The sequence below is a fragment of the Notamacropus eugenii genome, chromosome 6 (assembly GCF_028372415.1).
Source record: "Notamacropus eugenii isolate mMacEug1 chromosome 6, mMacEug1.pri_v2, whole genome shotgun sequence".
Classification (NCBI taxonomy): Eukaryota; Metazoa; Chordata; class Mammalia; order Diprotodontia; family Macropodidae; genus Notamacropus; species Notamacropus eugenii.
This window is the reverse complement of record NC_092877.1, coordinates 381,535,519-381,557,261: the sequence shown is the minus strand read 5'-3', so window position 1 is coordinate 381,557,261 and position 21,743 is coordinate 381,535,519. Positions and strand designations below refer to the sequence as shown.

The 21,743-nt window shown below is 38.1% G+C and overlaps 1 pseudogene; it reads right to left on the bottom strand.

Annotated features, from left to right (window-relative positions):
* Positions 1 to 14,120: 14,120 nt before the first annotated feature.
* LOC140511839 (non-selective voltage-gated ion channel VDAC3 pseudogene) lies at positions 14,121 to 14,888 on the bottom strand (annotated as a pseudogene).
* Positions 14,889 to 21,743: the final 6,855 nt, after the last annotated feature.

The window sequence follows — 21,743 nt, the reverse complement described above, 5'->3', positions numbered from 1 at the left end:
GTGAATAGAGAAAAAGCAGAACGTGAGAGAGATCCTTAAGGCTGAAGCAGCAGGATTTGGCAGCTGATTGAATGCAGAGATGTGGGGAGAGGGAAGAGGCAAGGGTAGCTCTAAGTATGGGGATCTGACTGATTCAAAGGATGGTGGCATTCTGGGCAGAAATGAAAAAGTTGCAGGAAAGAATAGGTTTGAGCCATCGGTGTGGTTGAGGAGTGACAGTAGATTCCATTTTGGACATACTGAGTTTGAGATGCCTCAGTGACATCCAAGTGGAGATATCAAACCGACAGTTGATGCCCCGTGAGAGAAGTCTAGATCTTGGCTAGATATTAGAATATCTGTATTGAAGTGACCATTGAACTCCTGGAAACTAAAGAGGAGACAAAGGGAGAGAGTAGAGACAGAAAAAAAGAGAGTAGAGGACAAAGCCTTGGGGGAATACTTAAAGTCAGATGGGTGGTGGAAATAGCTTCAGTAAAGAAACTGAGAGGCAACAACCAGAAAGGGAGAGGAAAGGGGATGAATTTGACCTCCAGGAGAGCTTTCAAAGAGCCTCTTCCAAGCCCTAAGGGTTTGGTATTCCCCCTCTGAGCCAGTGCAGAGAATATCCCTGCCAAGAAAATCATGGATCCTGGAAATACCAAAGTCTTAATCCCAAGTTAATTAGCCACTGATCTCCACTGACCCATGGAACTGTACTTGCACCCAGGGGAACTAGAATATCTCTTCATCTGCCTGAACCAGTCTGGGTCTTCCAACCCACCCGTGTTATGCAGAAAATTTAAATACAAGTCTTTAATTTAGCACATCCACCCACAAGGTTCCAGAAACTTAAGTCAGCATGAGCCTTTGGGAAAATATCACTCTAGAAAAAAAATAGTTCATGTGAGAAAAACACTGTGAATTTAGAAGCATTTGTTTTACAAACTACAGCTGCAGAGTGAAGGAAAATGCCAGCCAAGCTGGAGCTGAAGCATTCCGGCATCACACATTGGCTCGTCAACATGTTACACAGTCATTTCCAGCTCACCCTTGCAGTACCCTCAGCGCAGATGGAGCATTGATACAGCTGTGCCCATTTTACAGATGGCAGAAGTGAAGATGCCCTTAAATAAGAGCCTTTCTTAAGGAGGAAAAGGAGTCCATGGAGGCTTTCTGCTCCCATGGGATGTGCCTGTGTTGTATTCTTCTTACAAAACACACAAACAATCATCTTAGTTATGTTTGCCAAAAACTCAAGGTCTTCCAAATAATGCAAGTATGATTCCATGGGTCTGTAGATATGAGTATTTCCTTATGTAATGAAGAATGGAGAATAAGGATTGAATATGACATCATAAATCCCTATTATGTTCAGTTTGCTTTATTAAAAGTATATCTTACAAAACAGTGATTAATTTGGTTTAAAAAAGCCAAAAGAAAAAACTAAATTACCAGTATCAAAAATGAAAGATGTAAATTCACCACAAATGAAGAGGAAATCAAAGAAATAATTAAGAACTATTTTGCCCAATTATATATCAAGAAATCTGACAATTGAAACAAAGTGGGAGAATATTTACAAAATATAAATTGTACAGATTAACAAAAGAGGAAATATAATATTCAAATTACCTCATCCTAGAATAAGAAATTGAAGAAGTCATCAACGAACTCTCTAAGAAAAATTCCCCAGGACCAGATGGATTCATAAGTGAACTCTACCAAACATTTAAAGATCAACTAACCTCAGTATTACATAATCCATTTGAAAAAAAAATAGGTGGAATCTTATCAAATTCCTTTATTACACAAATATACCTAAACCAGAAAGAGCAGAAACAAAGAAAGAAAACCATAGATCATTTTCCCTAATGAATCAATATTTTGACAAAAAATTTAAATAAAATGTCAGCAAGGAGATTAGGATGTGTCACAATGACGATACACTATGACTAGGTGTGATTTACACCAGGAATATAGGGCTAATTCAATGTAGGAAAACTATCAGCATAACTGACCACATCAGTAACGTAACCAACAGCAATCATACAAGTATCTCGACATAGAAAAAAATATAACATTCATTCCTGTTAAAAACACAAGAGCGCAATATGATTGCTAGGGTTATATCCCAAAGACATTTAATCAAAAGGACAAGAACCAATTTGTACAAGGGTATTTCTAGCAGCTCTTTTCTGTGGTGGCTAAGAATTGAAAATCAAAGTGATGTCCATAAATTGGGGAATGGATAAACAAGATGTGGTGCATGATTTTAATGCAGTACTATTGTACTGTAAGAAATGATGAGCAGGAGAACTTCAGAAGAACCTTGGAAGACTTATATGAACTGACACAGTGAAGTGGGCAAAACCAGAGAACAAAACAACAACAGTATCATACACTGAATAATTGTGAATGACTTTGCTATTCTCAGAAATATAATGACCCAAGACAATCTCAAAAAACTCAATGAAAAAATGTTGTCCACCTCCAGAGAAAGAGCTAATGGAATCTGAGTACAAACTGAAGAAGTACAAACTTCTTTTTCTTCTTCTTCTTCTTCTTCTTCTTCTTCTTCTTCTTCTTCTTCTTCTTCTTCTTCTTCTTTGTATTCTTCTCTCTCTCCTTTTCTTCCACAAAATGACAAATATTGAAATATTCTACTTGACTGAACATGTAAAACCTATCTCACATTGCTTACTGGCTAAGAGGAGGAAAGTAGGAGAGGGAGAGAGGGAGAAAGAGACTTTGAAACTCAATATTAAAAATAATAATGTTAAAATTGCTTTTACATGTAATTGGGGGGAAATAAATTGTTATTTTTAAAGAAAGTATATCTTAAATATATCTCAGTTGTACAGATACTGTTGACCACTCTGGGTCTTCTTCAGAACTTCCTCCTGCTCTCTTCTATATATTATAGTAACAACAACAACAACAAAGAACCACAACAACCATAAAAGCAAAATCTACAAATTTCATTGATTTTTTCTTTCCTTTTACTATTTGACTATCACCATCCCTACACTAGCTTCATCACATAACTCTTTCCCTTATAGAAACAAAAACAAACAAATATGTCCCTTGTCACAAATAAGCATGAGTGAGCAAAATATATCGATACCTTGGTCATATCTGACAATGTATTTTGTACCTGTAGTCTGTCACCTCTCTTAAAAGGATAGAAGGCAGCATCCATCATCTGGGATTCTGATGGTCACAGAAACAACTAAAATTTACACACACACACACACACACACACACACACACACACACACTTTACTCACAGGGCATCTGTGCCATAAAGGATAAGATGATTATTAAAATAGACAACCATCATTGTTGTCATTAGAGGCCAATGAGTGTAACCTCTTCCTTTTATACATGTAAAAATGGAGGTCTAGTGAAATTAGAAGTGTTACTTGTGATTTAAGTCATGATAGGAGACATGAGGTCAGGTCATCTAAGCCTAAACACAACACTTTCCATTATGTTATTAATGGTCACTATTATCACTATTAGCACATTCTTTCCATTACACTGGCAGTTCCTTGAGAACAGGGGCTGACTTTTGCATGTCTTTGTATCCTTAGCACCCACCACAGGGCCTCATATGTAGTAAGTGTTTAATCACTGTGTCTTGACTGACTACTCTGATTGTTTGAGTGCTTTGTTCTAATATGCTATGAACCATTTACCACTACTTCCATCCCTCTCTCTCTTTCCTTACAACAACTTTGTGAAGTAAGTGATAGAAGAATTTGATAGGTGAGGAAACTGAGCTCTAGACAGATTGAATGATACAAGATGAAACTGAGGTTTTCTGACTCCAAGTTCAATTTCCTTTCCACTATAATTCAGTTTATTTTAACAAGTCAAATGGTGAAGTACAAGGACTACTAGAGTTGGAATTAGAGAACTGGGTTTGAATTCTGATTTTGAAACTTCTTGCCTCTATAACTGTAAGCAATTTTATTAAACTTTCTGTCCCGAGGCTTCTTCAACTATAAGATGAGAAGGTTGGATCAGAGGACTTCAAATGTTCTTTCTCTGTCTCAATCTATGAGCCTAGATCATCTTGAATTCTCCTTACACTTCTAACATTTCCATGATCCTAGGCTGTTATTAAGCACCTACTATATGCCAAGAGCTGTTCTAGGCACCTGGGAAACACAGATAAAAAGATAAACAATCCCTACCTTGCAAGAGCATTCATTTCACTTAAATGTCAAACAGATCTAAAGTAACCTCTAGGGGCAAGTCATCAGACCATATTAGTGATCAGAAGTAGAATGACCTGGTACATAAAAAAGAAGGTACCTATTGAGAGGACAGTATCGTGGACCAAGAATTAGGAAAATCTTCAATGGAAATTCTATCTCAGATCAATATTAGGTACATAATAGAATCTGATAAGTCATAGGAGCCTCAATTTCCTCATCTCTAAAATGAAAACAATAACATAGGCAGTCCTTACTTTATTGGGCTATTGTGAGTGAGATTCAAATGAGGTGATATAAATAAGGCCATTTGTAAACCTTAAAACTTCCACACATGTCAGGTGTTGTCATTTGTCTTCAATATGTTTTAAGAGCCCCTGTCTCCAGGACTTAGACACTGGGTCTAAGATTACCCCCCTTTCACTTTTGTCTTCTCTTTCTTTGTGTCCATGTTTGTGAGAAGGAAAATAACAGCTCCCTAGTCCTCCCATCAATGGTGTGATGAAGACAAATTAGGTAATGCCCACATTCAATCCCATGGAGCTTCCTGGGAAACCTTGAAATGATTCATTATGATCACTCAAAAGCCCTTCTTGCTCTCCCACTCTCTCGGGGCTCATTTCTCTGTGAAGGAAAAAAAAAACAGGGAAGGGAAAGGCTCTCTTGAGACTTAGGTCTGCATGTATTGAAGGCCTCAGGTGCTTTGGGTTCTTCCACAAAAGAAAGAGAATGACTCTCAGTCTCAGTTGATTTCACTTCCAGCACCAGAGTAATGCAATTATGGGCTATTAATAGTATATTCTTCTCATGCCCAGGAAAAATAATTTGGTCCAGTATAGAAATGGACACCCAGGGGTGACCAAGGTGCTGAGCTAGATAACTTCAGAGACTTTTTCCATCTCTTTCAACTTGGGAGGTTCAACCAGTTCCTGAAAGCAGTCAATCCCTGCTGACTGATGGCTTTGACAGCTGCTGTTATCAGGGTGTCAGCATGTAATACGTTATCCCATTTACCAATTTAAAAATGAACTGAGACATATGTACTGTCAGTCTCCCACTTTGGCTCCATGTTCCCATCACCAACTTCCCCTTCTGTACTCCCAGGCCCTTCCTCCTTGTTCCCTGTGGAGGATAGTCTTTTCTATACCGATGGAGATAAAAATTCACCTGGCTCTAGCTAGAAGCTTACCAGCACTTTTCTTGAAAGGAGCCCCTGCTGTTCTAAGGAGAAAGAGAGTCAACTTGAGGCTGGCTTTTCTTTCTTCCAAATGACAAATGCATCTTTTCTCTCCACCTTGCCAATGGAAGGAGATATTAAAGGGAAAAGAATAAAAATGAAAAGAAGGCTCAGAGCATGGGTGTAATTAAACTGAAGAGATCACACACAGAGAGAAGAAAAAACCCTTTGCATAGACTTCCTCTCCGGCACACCCCAGTACACCCAGACCTCACCTTGGAAAGGTATGCGTGCTTGTCATTATATCCAAGGGCAAACACCTTCTTTTTCTTCCATCTGTATCAAGGAAAGGAGTCTTAGCTCAGAGATTCCCCAATTCTTTCAGTGCACATGTTACTTCAGGGGAGGCACAATATGACTGACTCTGTCTGCACATGTTAGCTACTGGGCTGGGACAAAGGAAAAATAAAATCCTCATCAAAATTAATAGGAAGAATGGCAATGATTTGGATGAGACACAAATGAGGTTATGTCTGGTTACAACCCAGGTACAATTTTAATTTATGCTACGAAGACCTAGAGATATTGTTAGAATTGATTTGACACTTTCAAGGATACTCAACTCAGCTCCCTGATTGGGAATCTGCCTTCAATGGAACGAATATCAGCCAAACCAAACCTCATTCTGCAGGACTCTTATCTTCATGGAAATCCTCCATGGGGGAGAGGGGATTTTATTAGAAGTAGAAATGCTACCAAAGATGAGCCTTGTATTCCTTCACACCTCATCCTAGCACACTTTGGAAAATATGATGTGAACTTCAGGGCAACTGAAGCAGAAGCTGCAGGCTTGCTTAAGGAAACCCCCTTAAACAATAGACACTATCACTCTTGTAAGAGGAGGCGGAAAACTAACTAGCTTTTTTCCCCCAGGTGTGATGCTTTCACACTTTGCTTGCTCCTCCACCCTTGGTTCTAATGTGGTTTTTTTCTTATTTCCTTCACACAATCACAGAATCTTGGCACTGGAAGGTGCTCTAGTGGGAATCGAGAGCAACACACATCTAAATAAAAAGTCTTGTCTAGAACTCCTTACAAGTAGTCATCCAAACTTTTCTTGAAGTCATCCAGTGAGAGGGACCCCAGGACCTCCCAACGCAATGCATTCTGCTTTGCTTAATTTGAATTTTGGGGAGGATCTTTTTTTCTTTCTTGGGTTTCTTAATTTTGAGCTGAAACATGTCTTTTTTCATTTTTTCCAAATGTATTAATTTTTTTATTTTCAGTTTTCTTTTTTTTAAATTAATTTTATTTATTTTCAGTGTTCTACAATCACTACCATGTAACTTAGATTTTTTTCCCCTCCCTCTCCTTCCCCTCCCCACTTCCTCCCTGAGATGGCATACAATTTTATAAAGGTTCTACACATACATTCCTATTAAATACATTTTCACTATAGTCATTCTGTGTAGAAGAATTAAAATGAATAGGAGAAATCATATACCAAACCAAAACATAGTATAAAAGAAAATGACGTGCTACATTCTGTGATTGAATTCCACAGTTCTTTCTCTGAATATGGAAGGCATTTTGCCTTAAAAGATGATTGGAAATTTTTTTAAGTCCTTGCATTGCAATGAAGTTCCAAATCTACCAGAAAAAAACCTCTCTCACACTGTAGTCATTGCTGTGTACAAAGTTCCCTGGTTCTGCTCCTTTCACTCAGCATCAGATCATATAAATCTTTCGAGGTCTCTCTGAAGTCTTCCTGTTCATTATTTATTATAGCAAAATAGTATTCCATTATATTCATATACTATAATTTATTCAGCCATTCCCCAATTGATGGGCATACCCTTGATTTCCAGTTTTGGGCCACCAAGAAGAGTGCTGCTAAAAATATTTTTGTACATAAGGGACCCTTTCCCATTTTCATGATCTCTTGGGGATTTAGTCCTAGAAGCAATGTTGCTGGGTCAAAGGGTATGCGTATTCTTGTAGCCCATTGGGCATAGTTCCAAATTGCTCTCCAGAATGGTTGGATCAGCTCACAGCTCCACCAACAATGAATTAGTGTTCCAACTCTCCCACATCCTCTCCAACATTTATCATCTTCATGTTCTGTCATGTTTTCCAATTTGATAGGTGTGATGCGGTACCTCAGAGTTGTTTTGATTTGCATCTCTCTAATCAATAGTGATTTAGAGCATGTTTTATATAACTGTAGATATTTTTAATTCCTTCCTCTGAAAACTGCCTGTTCATTTCCTTTAACCATCTATCAATTGGGAAATGACCTGTATTTTTGTACATTTGACTCAGTTCTCTATATATTTTAAAAAGGAGGCCTACATCACAGACACTAGCTGCAAAAATTCTTTCCCACTTTTCTGCTTCCCTCCTAATCTTGGTTGATTTGGGTTTGGTTGTGCAATAGTTTTTCAGTTTAATGTAATCAAAAGTATTCATCTTACACTTCATAATGCTTCCTATCTCTTCCTTAGTCAAAAATTCTTCCCTTCTCCATAAATCTGACAAATACACTATTCCTTGCTCCACCAATTTGTCCATAATATCAATCTTTATACCTAGATCATGTACCCATTTGGATTTTTTTCTTGTATATGGCGTAAGGCATTGGTCTATGCCTAGTTTCCACCACACTGTTATCCAGTTTTCCCAGCAATTTTTGTCAAACAGGGAGTTATTATCCCAGAAGCTGGGGTCTGTGAGTTTATCAAACAGTAGATCGCTATATTCATTACCTACTATGTCTTGTATACCTATCATATTCCACTGGTCTATCCTTCTATTTCTTAGCCAGTACCAAATGGTTTTCATAATTGCTGCTTTATAATACAATATGAGATCGGATAGAGCTAGGCTGCCTTCCCCAGCATTTCTTTTCATTAGTTCCCTTGATATTCTGGACCTTTTGTTCTTCCAGATGAATTTTCATATTATTTTTTCCAGCTCTAGAAAATAATTATCTGATAGTTTGATTGGTATGGCACTAAATAAGTACATTAATTCAGGTAGAATTGTAATTTTTATTATATTGGCTCAACCTACCTACCAACAACTGATGTTTTTCCACTTACTTAGGTCTGACTTTATTTGTGTAAAAAATGTCTTTTAACTGTGTTCATATAGACCCTGGGTTTCTTTTGGCAGGTAAACTCCCAAACATTTTATAGTGTCTACCCTAGCTTTAAATGGTATTTCTCTATCTCTTGCTGTTGGGCTTTGTTACTAATATATAGAAATGCAGAAGATTTCTGTGGGTTTATTTTGTAACCTACAACTTTACCAAAGTTGTTCATTATTTCAAGTAATGTTTTACTTGAATGTCTGGGATTTTGTAAGTATATCATCATATCGTCTGCAAAGAGTGATAACTTAATTTCTTCTTTGCCTATTCTAATTCCTTCAATTTCTTTATCTTCTCTAATTGCTACAGCTAACATTTCTAGTACCATATTGAAAAATAGTGGTGATGATAGACATCCTTGGAAATGCATCTAGCTTGTCCCCATTGCATATAATGCTTGCTGAAGGTTTTAGATAGATACTGCTTATTATTTTATGGAAAGTTCCCTTTATTCTTATGCTCTCCAATGTTTTTAAGAGGAATGGATATTGTATTTTGTCAAAAGCTTTTTCTGCATCTATTGAGGTAATCATGTTGTTTCTGTTAGTTTTGTTGTTGATATGATCGATAATGCTAATAATTTTCATAATATTGAACCATCCCTGCATTCCTGGTATGAATCCTACCTGATCATAACGTATTATTCTGATGAAAAGATTCTGTATTGTTTTTGGTAATGTCTTATTTGAAATTTTTGAATCTATATTCATTAGAAAAGTTATTCTATAATTTTCTTTCTCTGTTTTGTCTCTTCCTGGTTTAGGTATCAGAACCATATTTCTATCATAAAAAGAATTTGGGAGGATTCCTCCCCAATTTTCTGAAATATTCTATATAGTATTGGAATTAACCATTCTTCAAATGTTTGATAGAATTCACTTGTAAATCCATCTGGCCCTAGAGATTTTTTCCTAGGGAGTTCATTAATGGCCTGTTCAATTTCTTTTTCTGTGATGGGGTTGTTTAAGTATTTAACTTCCTCTTCTGTTAATCTGGGCAATTGATATATTTTTTAAAAAAATACTCATCCATCTCATTTAGATTGTTGAATTTATGGGCATAAAGTTGGGCAAAGTAATTTCTAACTATTGTTTAAATTTCCTCCTCTTTGGAGATGAGTTCACCCCTTTCATTTCTGTTATTGGTAATTTGGTTTTCTTCTTCTTTTTTTTAAATCAAATTGACCAAAGGTTTATCAATTTTATAAGTTTTTTCATAAAACCAACTTTTAGTTTTATTTGTTAGTTCAATAGTTTTATTAATTTCAATTTTATTCATCTCTCCTTTGGTTTTCAGTATTTCTAATTTGGTATTCACTTGGGGATTTTCAACTTGTTCTTTTTCTAGCTTTTTCAGCTTCATGCCCAAGTCATTGGTCTTTTCTTTATCTATTTTATTCATTTAAGCATTCAAAGGTATAAAACTTCCCCTAAGAAGTGCTTTTGCAGTATCTCAAAAGATTTGGTACGTTCTCTCATTATTGTCATGCTCTTTTCTTAAAAAAAATATTTATTTAAATTTTCAAACTTCATTTCCACAAAATTTTGGGTTCCAAATTTCCTCCCCATTTCTCCCTTCCCCCACCCCAAAATCCCAAGCAATCTAATGTACCCCTATCATCAATCTGCCTTCCTTTCTAATATCCCTCCCTTCCCTTATTCCCATCTTCTCTTTTGTCCTGTAGGGCAAGATAACTTTCTATACCCCATTACCTGTATTTCTTATTTCCTAGTTTCATGAACAATACACAACAGTTGTTCCTAAAACTTTGAGTTTCAACTTCTCTTCCTCCCTCCCTCCCCACCCATTCACTTTGGGAAGGCAAGTAATTCGATATAGGCCATATCTGTCTAGTTCTCAAATGACTTCCATAATAGTCGTGTTGTGTAAGACTAACTATATTTCCCTCCATCCTATCTTGCCCCCCATTTCTTCTGCTCTCTCTTTTGACCCTATCTCTCCCCAAGAGTGTTGACTTCTAATTGCCCCCTCCTCCCATTGCCCTCCTTTCCTTCATCCCCCCACCCTGCTTATCCCCTTCTCCCCCACTCTCCTGTATTGTAAGTTAGGTTTTCATACCAGTATGAGTGTGTATTTTATTCCTTCCTTTAGCCGAATGTGATGAGAGTAACCTTCATTTTTTTTCTCTCACCTCCCCACTTTTCCCTCCACTGAAAAGTCATTTACTTGCCTCTTTTATGAGAGATAATTTGCCCCATTCCATTTCTTCCTTTCTCCTCCCAATATATTTCTCTCTCACCCCTTAATTTCATTTTTTTAAAGATATGATCCCATCCTATTTAATTCACCCTGCACTCTCTGTGTCTCTTTCTATGTGTGTATGTGTGTGTGTGTGTGTGTGTGTCTGTGAGTGTGTGTGTCTGTGTGTGTGTGAAATACCACGAACTACCCAGATACTGAAAAAAGATTTCAGGAGTTACAAATATTGTCTTTCCATGTAGGAATGTAAATAGTTTAACTTTACTAAGTCCCTTATGATTTCTCTTTGCTGTTTGCCTTTTCATGCTTCTCTTGATTCTTGTGTTTGAAAGTCAAATTTTCTTTTGAGCTCTGGTCTTTTCATCAAGAATGCTTGAAACTCCTCTATTTCATTAAAATACCATTTTCCCCCCTGAAGTATTATACTCAGTTTTGCTGGGTAGGTGATTCTTGGTTTTAGTCCTAGTTCCTTTGACTTCTGGAATATGATATTCCATGCCATTTGATCCCTTAATGTAGAAGCTGCTAGATCTCGTGTTATCCTGATTGTATTTCCACAATACTTGAATTGTTTCTTTCTATCTTCTTGCAATATTTTCTCCTTGACCAGAGAACTCTGGAATTTAGCCACAATGTTCCTAGGAGTTTCTCTTTTTGAATCTCTTTCAGGAGGTGATTGGTGGATTCTTTCAATATTTATTTTGCCTCCTGGTTCTAGAATATCAGGGAATTTTTCCTTGATAATTTCATGGAAGATGATGTCTAGGCTCTTTCTTGATCATGGCTGTCAGGTAATCTCATAATTTTTAAATTGTCTCTCCTGGATCTATTCTCCAGGTCAGTTGTTTTTCCAATGAGATATTTCACATTGTCTTCAATTTTTTCATTCTTTTGGTTTTGTTTTGTGATTTCTTTGTTTCTCATAAAGTCATTAGCCTCCATCTGTTCCATTTTAATTTTGAAAGAACTATTTTCTTCAGAGAGCTTTTGAACCTCCTTTTCCATTTGGCTAATTGTGCTTTTGAAAATATTCTTCTCCTCATTGGCTTTTTGAACCTCTTTTGCCAATTGAGTTAGCCTATTTTTCAAGGTGTTATTTTCTTCAGCATTTTTCTGAGTCTCCTTTAGCAGGGTGTTGACCTGCTTTTCATGCTTTTCTTGCATCTCTCTCATTTCTCTTCCCAGTTTTTCCTCCACCTCTCTTACTTGATTTTCAAAATCCTTTTTGAGTTCTTCCATGGCCTGAGACCACTGAATATTTATTTTGGATGTTTGGGATACAGAAGCCTTAACTTTTATATCTTTCCCTGATGGTAAGCATTGTTCTTCCTCATCTGAAAGGATAGGAGAAGATATCTGTTCACCAAGAAAGTAACCTTCTATAGTCTTATTTTTTTCCCTTTTTTGGGCATTTTCCCAACCAGTTACTTGACTTTTGGGTCCTTTGTGAAGAGTAGGGTATACTCTGGGAATCTGTAAGATCTCAGTTCCTCCAATGTGGCACAATCAAGTATGTACACTGGTCTGGGAGCAGGGAGAGATTTTTTTTTTCTTTGTGCCCAGAATCTTAGTAGTTACCTCTCCACAGCCACCTGGTCTCCAGTTCCACCAAGTCAGCACTGGGGACTGATTTTCAGTTAAGCTGTGGGGGCAGGGCCACCTTTCAGTGTGAGACAAAGACCAGCTCCCTCGGGGTCTCTACACAGGGCTGAGGTAATATTCAGCCCTTCAGTGCCCCCAGGGGTTTTTACTCTCCAACAATGGATTTGGGCTGCTGTGTGGCCTCTGTGGCCACTGGTTGCTGCTGGAGCTATGGGAAGGCCCTTCTCCCTTTCAGGCCAGCTGAAAAAACCCTGTCACTGACCTTTGGTGCCTATGGGTTGAGGGATCTGCAGACTACTGCTGCTGGGACTGGGGATTCACTGCTACTGTGACTGGAGATTCCACCCTCGATGTGTCCTCCTCTTAGAGTCATACTGTGCTGAAGGGCCAAAGCTGGGCTGGGCTCCACTCTGGGTCCCATGCAACTGACATTTCCTGTGGGCCTTTCAGGTCACCCTGGGCTGGAAATCTCCTCCACTCTGTTGTTCTCCACTTCTGCTGCTCTCAAATTTGTTGAGAGTCTCTCTACAGATATTTTATGAGCTGTGTGGGGAGAGCATCCATATATGTGTCTTTCTACTCGTTCATCTTGGGTCCGCCCCCATTGTCATACTCTTGAATGAAGTTGTTGATTATTTCTAAGATATGTTGTTTAACTTACTCCTTCTTTAGTATTAGATTATTTAGTTTCCCATTAATTTTTAATTTATCTTTCTATGGTCTTTTATTACATATAATTTATATTGCATTATGATCTGAGAAGGGTACATAGACTATCGCTGCCTTTCTGCACTGGATTGTGAGGTTTTCATGGCCTAGAACATAGTCAAGTTTTGTATATGTGCCACATACCACTGAGGAAAAGGTATATTCTTTCTATCCCCATTCCATTTTTTCCAGAATTCTATCATACGTACCTTATTCAGAGATTTATTCATCTCCTTAACTTCTTTCTTGCTTATTTTAAGGTTAGATTTATCAAGTTCAGAGAGGGGGAGGTTGAGGCTCGCCGCTAGTATAGTTTTAGTGTCTATTTCTTCCTGCAACTCCCCCAACTGCTCTTCTAAGAATTTGTATGCTGTACCACTTGGAGTATACATATTTAGTAATGATATTGCTTCATTGTATATGGTGCCTTTTAGCAGGATATAATTTCCTTCCTTATCTCTTTTGATTAGATCTATTTCTGCTTTTGTTTTGTCTGAGATTAGGTTTGCTATGCCTGCTTTTCTTTTCTTTTTTTTAATATTCCAGATGTGATGAATTTATTTTTCTCTGATGCAAAACTAAAGCTTTCACTATAGCACAGAGACCATTTTGATAAAAGGTCATGAAAAAATGGTGTGGGACATGCAGGATGTGATGTACAAACTGGAGGATCAGGTCATTTCCTTTATAATATGACACTACACTGTTGTTGAAGAAAAAATTTAAAATAACACTGAGAAACTGAACTGAAATGTGGCACAAATATTACAACTTACATGCATGCTTTCAAGTATCTCTCTTATAATAGACTCAAATATCTCTAGACTTCAGCATGGTGGCACTACAACAATTCTTTGGAAGAATAAAAAGTTCACATTGTTGAAATTTCACAGAAGAATCTTAAGGCCAAAAGACAGTGGGTTCATTTCTCTTCATTTCCAGGGACAGATCTGATACTTTACTTAAAAACTATACTACGCTTCCAATTCAAATCCTAAAACAATTTTGTGACCTCCTACATTGAAGTTTTTTCCATCAATTAAAGCTTAAAGCATCAATTTTACACCTGTTCAGAGTGTCTGAGTATAACCAAGTCCAATAAGGCTGGCATTATTCACTTTACCAGATAGAGAAGCTTTTTGATCCAGCTTGTGCTTAACAGCAATGCCAAAATGGGTGTTGTTACTGCCAGCTGTCCAAGCAAGATTTGTTGATGTTTCAGTCTTCTCATTAACCTTTTGGTAGATAGACAACCCAAATTCAGTCCCATCATTCACATGTGTGTGCAGCTGGAAGTCAACAGCCTTGTATGCCAGGGCAAAATTATTCTGAGACAGTTTAGATTTGACAGTGTCAAAACTCATCTGATAGCCAGCAAGCCATCCTTCATAAGCCAACACAGCCCAGCCATAGATGGAGGGTCCAGAGAAACCAATGTCAACATTTCCACCAAAACTGAAACAGTCACATTTATAGGAGGCCTTTAATTTCCCACTATTCTTTCCTGTGTTTGGTACAAATATGGTGTCAAGAGTCACCTTCGAACCTTCAGCCAATTTATCCTCCATGCTGATTTCTGTCCTCAGGGTATTGTCTGTGTTCCATTTTTGAAGGAAGGTAAGCCCATAGTCACAGATCTTGTACTTGTGTTTCCAAATTACCCGAAGTTTTACCTGTATCAGTGTATGAATGACCAGATGTAGAAAATTTCACTCCACTGTAAGACTTGGTTCTAACATCTATTTTAACCATACCAAACCCATATCCTTTGTTGAAGATATCTTTGGCAGTCTTTCCTTAGTCACAGTTAAGTTGGTGTGTCACACATTTCTTCGTGTACATGTGTGCCAGAAGGGTCCCTGACACGCAGAGTGGCCGAGGGGCTGGGTGAGCAACAGGATGGACGCTACAAGGGTATGACCATCGTTGAACGTGGCTGCTCTTGCCCCCTGCTTTTCTTACATCAGTTGAAGCACAATATATTCTGCTCCAACCTTTTACCTTTACCTGTGTGTATCCCCCCCATTTCAAATGTGTTTCTTGTAAACAACACATTTTTGGATTATGGTTTTTAATCCATTCTGCTATCCATCTCCGTTTTATGGGAGAGTTCATTCCATTCACATTCACAGTTGGGATTACAATCTGTGTCTTTCTCTCCATCCTCTTTCTCCCCATTTGTACTTTTACTTCTCCCATCTTCCTTCCCCTCCTCAATAGAATTCTCACTTTTGACCACCTCCTCCCACAGTCTTCCCATCCTTCTTTCACCTGCCTTTTACTCCCCTTTACTCTTATTACTTCTTCCCTCCCTTTTAGCTTCCCCTCCCCTTTCTTTCTCCTTCCCCTCTTACTGCCTATAGAGCTAGTTAGATTTATATACTTAATTAAGATATTCTTCCCTCCTTGAACCAAATCAGATGAGAGTACCTCTCAAACAATGCTCTTCTCACTCCCCTCTTTCCCTGTTCTACAATATGATTTTGCTCTTGTTATGTAATTTACCATTTTCTGCTTCCTCCTTTTCATATCTCCTGTTATAATCCCTTCAAATGTTTAAGTCACATTTTTATCACCACATCATTTACTTTGTACCCATTCCCTCTATCTATGTATCCTTTTCATATTTCATAATAAATGTACAATTCTCAAGATTAACAAGTATCATCTTCTCTTACGGGGAGGTAAACAGTTTGCCCAAATTGAATAACAATTTTTTCTTCGCTCCTGTTTACCTTTGTGTGACTCTCTTGAGACCTGCTTTAGAAGATCAAATTTTCTATTGAGTTCTGGTCTTCTTGTCAGGAAGGTCTGGAAATCCATTATTTCTTTGAATGTCCATGTCTTTGCCTGAAATGTTATGCTGAACTTTGCTGAATAATTGATTCTTGGTTGTAGTCGCAGTTCCTTTGCCTTATGAAATCGCATATTCCAGTTCCTTTAATCTTTTAATGTAGAAGTTGCAAGGTCCTATGTCATCCTGACTGTAGCTCCTCAATATTTGAATGGTCTCTTTCTGACTATCTGTAGTATTTTTCTCCTCCACTTGATAGTTCTTGAATTTTGGGACAATATTTCTTGGTGTTCTTAATTCGAGAACCCTTTTGGGAGGTGAAAGGTAGATTCTTTTGATGACTATTTTGCTCTATGGATCTAGCACTTCTGGGAAGTATTCCTTGATAATTTCTTGGAAGATATTGTGCAGACTCTTTTTTTCATACTGGCTTTCTGGTAGGCCAATAATTCTTAAATTTTCTCTCCTGGATATATTTTACAGGTCAGTTGTTTTTCCAGTTAGATATTCTACACTTTCTTCTATCTTTTCATTCTTTAGATTTTGTTTGACTGACTCTTGATGTCTCATAGAGTCATTAGTTTCTACTTGCCCAATTCTAATTTTTTATCAAATTGTATTCTTCAGTTAACTGTTGCATCTCCTTTCCCATTTGTTCAATTTTCCTTTCTAAAGAGCTGTTCTCTTCATAGAATTCTTCTTTCATACTTTTAAAATCATTGGCCAGTTTTTCCTCTATTTCCTTCTTCAGCTCTTCTAGGAGAGCTCTGTGCACGCAAGAAGTTCATAATCCCTTCTGAAGTTTCAGATGGGAGTGCAGTCTCAATACTGACCTCTTTGATATTTGTGTTTTGGTCCTTGTCCCCATAGAAAGATTCTATGGTCATTTCCTTCTTGCTTTGCTTCTTCTTACTAATGATGATGAAGCTTTGTGGCCTCTGGTTCTTTGACTTACAAGCTGGAGAACCTGGTGTTGAGCTGGCTGGTGTGAGAAAACAAAGAACAGGTGCCTTTTTTCTTTTTGTTTTGTGTTTCCCGGATTAGCCTTGGGTCTAACTTGTTAAGTGTGGGGGAGGGGTGGTCTGGTCACTGGAGATCTCTTCAGCTCAGCTACAGCAAAGGCAAACTTCAGTGTTTGGTGATGTTGGCTGCCTTCCCATTTCCTCTGGAGCACCAAGGCATGTCCAAGTCCTAGTGTGAGGCTCTACTCTCCTGGATTCTGGATCGCCTCTCAGTTGGTTTGCTGAGGTGGGGCTGTTTGAAACAGCTCAGGTCCTGTTCCACAGTAAGAGTAATATTCCTAGCCTCAGGTGCTACAAGACTGTTTGTCCCTTCTGCTGATCCCACTGATTCAAGATTTTTCTGGTGAAATATTTTATGGTTCTTTTGAGGTCAAAAAGGGGAGCGGGAGAGAGTATTTACCAATCACTCTTCCATTTTGGCTCCCAGAAGTTCAAATAGGTGACTTACAGACATTTATTCTGCAGGCTGATAATCTCTAGAGTGGTTGTGGGTGATATCTGGGGCTCAGAACCTGTCACTCACTCGTCTTCACTTATCTTCCACCCTAGAATGTCACTCTGCCATTCCACAGTGCTGCTGCTGCCTCAGGTTGGCTGGAGGACTTTCCTTCTTGGCTATGCCATGGTGCAACATGCTGTGCTGTATTCTGTGGGCTCTCCCACTCCTGTAAAACAGATCCTTCTGGTCAACCTTCCAGTCTGTCCTGAATCTGCCACAGTCTGTCTGCTATTGGATTCTGCACCTCCAAAATTTGGTTAGATTCTCTTTTTAGAGGTATTGGAAGGAGTTTGTCTAACAGCTTAAGTGAGTAGTTGCTCTCACTCCACCATCTTGGCTCTGCCTCCCTCTTTTCAGTTTTCTCTAATTACTTCTATAAGTTCCAAATTTTCTCCCCCTCCTTTCCCAAGATGACATGAATTCTTATATTGACTCTACATATACATTAATATTAAACATATTTTCAAATTAGTCATATGTCATAGAAGAATTAAAATGAATGGGAGAAACCATGAGAAAAACAAAGCAAAACATAACAAAAGAGAAAATAGTCTGCTTCATTCTGTGTTCCCACCCCACAGTTCTTTCTCTGAGTGTAGATGGCATTTTGCATCTTGGGTCCTTTGGAAATGTTTTAGGTCCTTGCATTGCTGTGAAGGGCTAAGTTTATCAGAAACAGTCCTCACAAACTGTACCTGTTACTGTGTACAATATTCTCCTGGTTCTGCTTGTTTCACTCAGCATCAGTTCATGTAAGTCTTTCTAAGTTATTCTGAAGCCCACCTGTTCATCATTTCTTATATCACAACAGTATTCCATTACATTCATATACCACAACTTGTTCAGCCATGCCCTAATTGATGGACATCCCCTAAATTTACAGTTCTTGGCCACCATAAAAAGAGCTGCTATAAATATTTTTGTACATGTGGGTCCTTTTCCCATTTTTATGATCTCTTTGGATACAACCTTATTTTATAGCCCTTTGAGCATAGTTCCAAATTTCTCTCCAAAATGGTTGGATCCATTCATAGTTCCACCAACAGGAACTAGTGTTCCAATTTTCCCACATCTTCTAGAACATTTATCATTTTCCTGTTTTATCATGTTAGGCCATCTGGTATGTGAGATGTAGTACCTCAGAGTTGTTTTGATTTGTATTTCTCTAATCAATAGTGATTTAGAGCATTTTTATATGACTATAAATAGCTTTAATTTCTTCCTTTGAAAACCATCTGTTCATATCCTTTGATCATTTATCAATCGAGGAATGACTTGTATTCTTGTAAATTTTACTCAGTTCTCTATATATTTTAGAAATGAGGTCAATATGTCTCTTTTCAACTTCAGCTAATCAGTTTTTAGTTTTGCTCTTGGAGGCCAAGATGACGAATCCATCTTCCATGTGACAGCTTTTCAAACACTAAGTCTTCTCTTCTCCATACTATTTGGGCTTTGTTGGTTCAGATTGAATGTAAATAGCAATTGATTGTATTTTGGCCAGAAACCTTGAGGGTCCTTCCCTCCCTGATTGATTATTTTTATATACTGGGTAAAAGAAGCCAGTCCTTGACTTTTTTCTTACCTAGCCCTAATCACCGAATGGGTGTTACCTTAAACAAAGTGAGAGCTGGAAAGACCTTGGTTTGAAAAGGCCAAGGTACCCCACTGTTGCTGGGCCATCTTCAGTTATCATGATTTATATCTTGCCACTGGGTCCAGATGACTCTATAAGAGAAAGTGAAGGTGGTAACTTAGCACACCTGTCCCCCACTTAAATCCAATTCATCTGCAAGTCATTGCATCACCTTCCTGATGTCATGGTCCTCAAGAATGAGAGACAAACAACAACTTCTGTTCTCCTTTAACTGACGCTCATATGCATAGGCCTCCACTATTCTGCTTTCTTAATCCTGCAACTCCCTTAACATTGTCCATCCTCCACTATGAAGTCCACTGCTGCATATAGAGTTACAGGGCAAAGGACAATAGCAACCTGAAATCAAGCTGAGGGACTGCAAAGAGACCCTTGGTGGATTTTTAGGATGCATGGAGCTGTGTGCCTCCAAGAGGCTGTTTATATTAGTGTGAGCATGGGCATCACCATCATCATCATCATCACCCTTACTGAATCTTTCTATCTCTGTCTTTCTGCTTCTTTCTCTTCTGTGTCTCTGTCTTTCTTTCTTTATCTTTCCTCTTCAGTCTTGTTTTTTTAGATTTAATTTCCTCTATCTATATGGGTTAAGATTTTCATAGAAGTATTTGCTTGCCAAGGGTATTACCCAGATTTAGTCTAGTAAACTCTCTGTTGGCCAGTTAACAAGCATTTTATTAATTACTTAGTGAATGACAAACACTCTTCTAAGTACTAAAGATACAAAAAAAGGACAAAACATTGTCCCTGCCCCGAGGAAGCTCACATTGTAATGTGTCAGACAATGTGCAAACAATTATATACGTAGAAGACATACACAGAGTAAACGGAATTTGTTATTACTGGGAAAGCACCAACAGCGGGGAACAGGGACAGGGGGAGACATCCTGCAGAAGGTCAGATATGGGCTGAGCCTTGAACTGAAATATGATTTAACCTATGGTTTCCTATTTTTTCAATACAAGGACTTTTCAACCTGCTCCTTGGTGAGTAATGGGGACCCAATTTGATTAGACCAGAAGAGTCATGTGGTTGATATTGGGATCACTAATGGGTGGATCAGTCAGTCAGTCTCCATAGTTAATCCTGATGATTGTGGACTAAATTGTCCCCAAGTTACAGAGCATTTATACCAGGTCAGAGATGGGAGTTGTTGCTAACTACCAAGCATGGATCTTTCCTTTGCTTGATGAAGGTTAAATAATGGTCTGATTAAGCATTGAGAATTGGCCATGCCAATAATCAGCTTCCCTACCTTCATTGCCCTGACTCTAGTCTTAAAACACTTCATCACCCCAAACCTTTCCACCATACTTTTTGAATTTCTTGGGAAGGAAAAAAAATCCTCAGTTGAAAAGTTATGGACTACTGGTAGAATGGCAGCCTGGAGAAAACTAAATATTTTTATTTTGTTTCTGATTGCACCACAGATTCTGCATGCTCCTGAGGCAAGTCATTTCTACCAGGAGAGTAGATCCAAAAGGTCACTTTTTATTAAATCTCTCTATCCCTTCCTTGGTCCCACATCCCAAGAGGGCTCTCCTGAACCCCCATTCCTAAACCACTCCCAAACCCATGCTGGTGAGAAAAACAATAGGATCTTGCCTCTAAACATGCTCAAGCCCAATCCCTCCTGGATGAAACCTTCTTGTCCTTGCCTGAAGCCATGGGAATCTTCCAAGTCAAATCCTTCCATTCATTTCCATACTTTTTATTATCCTTCACTCTGTGCTTTAAGCTCTCCATCTCAGCCTCTTTACTCTCTTCTTTCAGTATATATATATATATATATATATATATATATATATATATATATATATATGTATGTATGTATGTATGTATGTATGTATGTATGTATGTATGTATGTATGTATCTTTGAGTATTTCCAATTTTGGTTCTCTCTGGATTTGTCTCTGTATCCATCTCTTTCTCTGTCCTCAAATGGTGGACCATCACTTCATCCCATATCTCATTTTGCATGATGACAATGATAATGACGATCTTGATGATGATGATGTGTGTTTGTGTCTGTGTGTATGTGGGTGTAGATAGTGCGGAGTGTGCTTAGAGAAATGTCTTATATAATAGTAAATATAAAGGATTTCAAGTAAGAGGGCTTGAGTTTAAATCACAATCCTCTTTCTGCATGTGACCTTTGACAAGTGATTTCACCTTTTTGGCTCTCAGTTTTGACATCTGTAAAATGGCTTAACCTGTATGATTCTCATGATCCCCCAAGACCCTATCTATGATATTTTTAGATACTCTTTCATTAGCATTCTAGTGATTAATGACCTCTTCCTCCTCAATTTAGTTTGTTTTGACTTAGTGTATAGTGACTTAATTGGAACTAAGAAGTAGAAGAAAAGCTTGGTCAGTTCATAAAAACATACACAAAAATTAACCCACAAAGAGTTAAGCAGAGACTAATATTGCCAGATATAGCTATGAGTTCTTTGAGGAAAGACACTGTTTTGTTTTTAGCCTGTGTATCTACAGTGACTGGCACAGTGCCTGACAGTAGCAGGTGCTTCATAAATTCCGATAGAATTCCACCAGTGCTTCTACTTTGTACTATAAAGGGCAAGCAGAACAGACATTATGAGACAGTGGCCAGAGAGTATGCTGAGAGGTAAGAGAGGTGCTTCCTTTCTTCATCCTGCTGTTGCCTAACTCTTGGTGAGTGGGCATCTCCCAGTCTTACCTAGTC